Source organism: Malaclemys terrapin, chromosome 13, assembly GCF_027887155.1.
Source record: "Malaclemys terrapin pileata isolate rMalTer1 chromosome 13, rMalTer1.hap1, whole genome shotgun sequence".
Lineage (NCBI taxonomy): Eukaryota > Metazoa > Chordata > Testudines > Emydidae > Malaclemys > Malaclemys terrapin.
This window is the reverse complement of record NC_071517.1, coordinates 18,508,018-18,514,414: the sequence shown is the minus strand read 5'-3', so window position 1 is coordinate 18,514,414 and position 6,397 is coordinate 18,508,018.

The window sequence follows — 6,397 nt, the reverse complement described above, 5'->3', positions numbered from 1 at the left end:
ACATCATACCATGCTCTTACACATCACTTCCCATCCAGAGAGCTTCGGCAAAGTGCTTTTCATGAATGAATTTCCCAAGAGCCTCTGTGCAGGAGGTAAGTATTGTTATACCCATGCTACAGATGGGCAAACTAAAATACAAAGATATGTGACTGGCCCAAAGAGACACTGCAAGTCAGTGGTAGAGATGAAATAGACCCCAGGAGTCTATGATCCCAGGATCCTGCTGCAACTACTTAACTACCCATGACAACTGACACCTTGGCTAGGGATAGGGATTGAACCAAGGACCTTTAGAGATGAAAGTATGCGTGTCTACGGCTTGAACTAAGGAACCAGGCCCTGCTAGGGCTGTAACAGACTCACATTTGCTGGGGACTGGACACACTGCCTTACAGGTTGCACTTACTCCCAGCACATTTCACAGGCTATTAAAACATTGCTTGGTCTCTAGCACCCATTGGTTCAGTCATCATCCTGGGTGTCAGATAGGGAGCTGGGAACCTGCGCAGCGTTGGTCCACATCCTCCTCACCCATGGAACGCTGACCCCCCCTCTTCCCCCCGATGTGGGGCAGAGATGAGCTTGATGTAGCTCCATGGAGGAACTCTAGTGCCCAAGGTTTACATTTACGCTCTGATTGGTTTATAGTCCCCTAAATGAGTGAGGTGAGGGGGGGAAGGTGTTGTCTGTGCTGATTCCTTTTGTAGGTTGTGGTGATTCCTGTTTACCTTGTCTGTGAAAAGGGTAATTAAGCTACCAAAATAATTAGAAGGGAGTGGTGGTTTTGAAGAGGAGGTGTACTGTGTTTGCTCCCTGGTTTCACTAGGCCAAATTAAGGTTTTGCGGTGATGACCAACAATCTAATGTAACCTTGGGCTTCAGTTTCTGAACATCTAGCTGTTTGAGTGACCTAACTTTTAACCCCACTCGCTATAAGTGTTACAGGTAATAACAGGGTGACTCTTCTGCTTACCTGTCCTGAACAGTGGTCATTTATTTTAGTGGATACAGGATTTTCAGTCCTTTGTGGTGTTTTAACTGAATGATAGAATTAGCAGACAAGGAGAAAGCAGTACATGTGAGCAGATGTACTCACCTTAGGCTCCTACATATGCACAAAACCCACGTCAATTTCAATTCTTGTTTTCTGCGGCTCCTGCAGGCTCTCGGTGCTCCCAAGTAACCCAGATACACCCATATCTTTCAAGCTTTTGGCTTAAGGCATAAAAACATAACATTGGATGAAGTCACTCTCAGAATCTTGCCAGAAAATTGAATTTCAGTGGCTTTGGAGAGGAACACTCCTATGTGGACTAAAAACTGGCTTAGATACAATAAACAAAATTATGTAACTGATAGCAAAAATGTTGGAAGGAATATTCAACCTCTTACTTCAGGGTTGAAGCCAATCTCCAACTACCAGAGGTCAGTATGTGACCTATGAGAGGAGTTTCTAATCCCACATCTGCTCCTGTGGAGATTATATTTCCTCTGGTGCTGGCCACAGTTAGACAGGATACCAGACTAGATGGATCTTGGATCTAATCCACTCTGGCAATTCCTATATTCCGATGCGATGATACATCGGGAATGATTGAGTTGGGGGAGTTGCACAGCGGGGTACCACAGGAATCGGGGTTAAAAGTGTGTTCTTTGCTTAGCCTCTTTATTAGTAGTCTAGAAGGGAGGCATGTGAATAGCATGTTAATGCAATTCATAGACAGTGATCCACTAGGCAGAGTTACAGACACCAAGAGGGATAGAAAAATAATACAAAGGGAGCTAGTGAGATTAGAAAAGGTAAAACACTCGAGCTGGTTTAAAACTAATCTAAAACACAGCTGTTCAGGGAGGAACTCTGGGAGCACTCTGAGCAAACCAGATACACCAGGGCTATCACCTCTGTCCTCTGAGACATACACTGAAAGAGACCTAGAGAGGATAGCGTGTCTCCGACATGAGATTAGAGTGTGATACAGCATTAAAGGCCAATATAACTTATGGCTAGCCTCCAAATTATACATCGAATATTGTTTTATGGTCCCCTGATTACAAGACGGAGATTGTTTTTGCACTCCTTCTTGCCACTCAGACAATCAGCTGGCAGAAGGGATTGGTAAGGATAAAAGAGGGAGATAGTTTGGGGAAGAGATGATTGTGGGCAGCGGGGGAAGGGAACACATGGTTTCCATTTCCTTGAAATCACAGGCTTTAAGTTAAGAAAGGGAAACATTAGGCTGAATGTTAGGAATGTTTCATGATAATACTGTGGACCAAACACCACCACCAAACTCCTTCTCCTGCTGGTCAACTTGTGTTCACCTGCTGCAGCCCAATGGCCATGCATGCATCTCACAGGAGTAGATCATCTTTGTCCATGGGACAGCTGCAATAGCTAGGTCATATGAGCTCGGGCACATGTCTAGGGGAAGAAGAATGGACTCCACAGCTTGGAGGAGAGGTGCACCCGACAAAGGAAAGGGCAGAGGGAAGGGCTCCAACAGTAGAGACAGAGCTCTGGAGGAGGGGTATGTAAATCCTGGGGGGAGGGAGGGTTGGGAGGATTCTGGGAAGTAGGGGAGATGGCTGGGGCAAGGAGAAAGATGCATTAATCATTCAGTTCCGGCCCTGCCCCAAGCTCACTGCGTGATCTTGAGAGAGTTACTTAATCTCTCTGTAGTTCATTTCCCTATCTGTGAAATGGGGGTAATTGATATTCCCTTTCTCCCCACCTTGGTCTCTCTTGTCTATTTTGAGTGTAAGCTCTTGGGAGCAGGTGTTGTCTCCCATGGTCACAAGTTTGATCTACATATTGAATACTGTGGCCTACCATGGATAAGGAATTAGTTGGCAGCATTGCTAACGTGGTGACATGGAAGACCTTGGCAATTATAGATCAGTGTCTCTAAGCTCAATGCCAGGGAAACTACAGAAGACCCCGATTAAAGTTAGACTAACATGGGGCTTGGGTAAGTCAAAGCAGTCTGGGGGCTGCAGTGGGAAGAATATGCCTTGCTAACCTGGGATAGCCTCTTTTATCAGTGTTACCCATAGGCATGACGTGCTTGGATTTTCCAAAGGCTGACAAGGCCTCAGAAAAGTCTAATAAAAGAATTACGTGCCAAGTTTAGTCGTGCGTGCTGATTGTCTTATAGAAAACATGAAGTCATAGTGAATAGTTGTTTCTCAGAGGGGAGAGAAATAAAGCAAGTTAGTGCTGTTTGCTGGTGATGCTAAACGCCTAGATTTTGTATAAATTATGAAGAATTGTAAGAAACTCCCCATAGAGTTCAACACATTGAAATCAATACATGGGAAGAACTGGAGCCGTGAATCTGCATGACTCACTGAGGACAAAGACTTTGAGGTCACTGGGGATAGCTTACTGAAGAAAAATCAGCAATTAGATGGGCAAATAAGATGTTTGGGAGAATTAAAGAGGGAAAGAAAATAGCACATGGTACTCTGGGTCCACTCTGGGTCTCCTTTAAGAGATGGAGCAAATGAGATTGGACGTGTCCAGAGAAAGGCAGCAGTAATGTTAGAGCTTTGACAGAATTTGTATATGAGAGATAACAAATCCCAGATTTGTTTACCCAGGAGAGGAGAAGTGTTGGAGAGACTTGGCAGCATTTCAGATTATGTTTATGGGTTTCTGATTATGAATATGAAATTCCGGGTACAGCGATGATGATCACTCCTCTTTTCCCACTCCCAGCATAATTCGAAACAGAAAGTTACCTTGAAATGAAAGGGCAGGGAATGTGGCACAGGTAAAGGGGACTGTTACATTCATTTACGCAGTTCTGTGCAATAACCAGTCATCAGCTCAAATACTATAGCTGGGACTTAAAAAACAGCTGGATAAATTCATGTCCACAAACATTAGTACCTGTCCTAGAGCCTGCCCTTATACAATGTGGCCATAGAGGCTTCGGGGGGAGAAGAGGGTTGTGCCGATTAGGGTTTCAAAGGCATCTCACTGGCCAATGCTAGGTTGCATCAGCAGGGCTGGCGTGGGAGCATAAGGAAAACGCAGTGGCGCTCCCAAAGGAGCAGCAGGGCCCCCTCAATCCCAGTCTCTCCATGTCACTGTAACATGTGTACTGGGAAGGTTAGTGCCAAAGCAGGCCCCTAGCCAGCAGCCCATCCCCCACTGAGGCTGTGGTACGCCAGTGGGCCTATTACCCAGGCCCCTGCCTCAGTCTGTGTGCTGCTGGGTGGGTGCAGTCAGGGGTGGAGACATGGTGAGCCCAGGCAACCTGGGGCAAAATTTGGCTTTAAGTTAATAGGGTGACCGGTGTCTGGATCAGGAAATAACGGGCAAGAGTTATCCCTGGTGTAAGCCCACGTACTTCAATAGTGTTACGTCAGGATGAGCTCTTCTTTCTCAATTGCCAGTGGTGCACTGGGGATGGGCAGAGGTTCCTTTGCCTCTAGAGGCCCATGCACTGGCCACTGTGCAGAGGCAGAAAACCAGTCTAAGCTCTGATCCATTTTGGCCAGTCTTTCTTCTTCCCCTCAAGACTCAGGAATTCACTTTGTTCCCTTGAAGACTTTCCTGACTTTGTTTCTTATTTGTCAATGCAACCTGGAAATTGTGTTCTGTCAATTTTGTTCAGGCAGTTTGCCCACTAATGGCTGAGTCAGCTGGGCTCTGTGTGGCTGACTGCATAGCTCAGGGGATTACTCATGGGCTATGGAGTGACATATCTAGGTCACCAGGTTCAGCCTTGCTTAGGTCCATAATTCATCAGAAGTTTTTTCTATGTGACAGGCCTTTGCTTGCATCAGTATGAGCTTAGCTTGTGCATGTGAGTTTATTTTCTAGTGGGGAGGTCTCCATATCTCAGCAACCCTCAACTCCACTGACACCTTTGTTGACTGTGTCAGTAGAGATGCTGAAAATAGAATGGGTGTGAGGCGAGAATTCCCATCGCACCCTTAGGGGAGGTCACAACAGGTCAGGGTGGAGGTTTTTTGGCTTGGACAATGTCAGGAAAAGCTTGCACTGTCACTGCACTCTGGCTAAGCAGAAGACCTCACTTTCCAGGCCAGTTAATCCAGCCCCTTTTACCAGCACTAAATTCATTGTTTAAAAAGTCAGTCGCTCTAAAGAAGTGGAGACGCTGGGCCAGATTCTCACCTGGTGGAACTGCATTGTATTCAGTGATGCATATGGTCCAGTGTGGAGTATTTAAATAGCACTTTGATGTAATTCTGAGCAAGTGAGGATTCCTTTCATAGCAAGAACACTGGACCACAATCATAGGAATGCCATAATGGATCAAACAAGTACTCCATCTAGTTCAGTATCTGAGAGAGTGGGATAGCGATGACACAGAAAGCAGGGAATTCATTAATAAGAATAATGTCGTATACATCCACACATAGGCCAGAATCCTTGGCACGACTCAGGCCTAAGCCTTTAAAACATGTCAAACAGCGGATATTGCGTCCCTCAGAGGAGACATAGTTTGAAAGAGACAGAGCTCTTTGGGCACGGAACAGGCTGGAGGGTCAGACTTGGAAATAGTGAGCAAGGAAATGTTCTGCTCATTAATGATGAGTGCGTTATTGGTTTTCCACATGCCATCTTTTGGGTAAATATCATGATAACAATGTGTTAGGTGTAGTGAGTATGTCAGGCCTGACAAGTTGCTGACACAGAATAGCGAACCACCAATGGGCCTGTGTCACAATGTGTCAGGCATATTTTTTGGCGTGATCCTGTTTGTTTGCAAAGGACGTACACAAAGTTCAGTTTCTCTGAACACTGCAGAAACAAACAACAGCAAGCAGTTTGTCTCTTGAAATGAACTTTATTCATTCTCTGCGAGAGGGCTGGACACTGCAGGGCAGACGGTTTGGGGGCATTCAGGACTGGGGGTGTGACGGGGCCACCCTGCAAGTAGTAACCCAGGCTGGTGGAGACCAGGGTGTGGCTGTGGTGTAACAAGCAGGCTACAGGGTCAGGGTGCTGAACCAGATCTGCTCAGCACACCGACACTCACTGCCTGCTTGTCTGCTGCCTGGCAGTGTCTGGGCTGAGCCACAGTAGCAAATCTAAAAGAGATCAATTAAGACTTAAGAAACTATATTGAAAATTAAAGCTATCTAATTGATAATGTGACAGATCCCTGGGCAGCCTGCCCACAGAGTCCAGCAGTTAGTTCGGACCGTGCGTTGTCTATTTTAAATAGAAATGTGATCAGTAGGCAATGTATAACTGACCTTTAGCAAAGATATATTGGACAAGGTATTGGTTTTGTGCTAAAGAATCTCATGCGTTTAAGTGGTATATGGAGAAGCCAATGTGAAGTGAAAATCTTTAAGGTGAACCCACCAAAATTATCAGGCTGTAAGGAAATAGGTTGCTGATTGATCCCAGCAG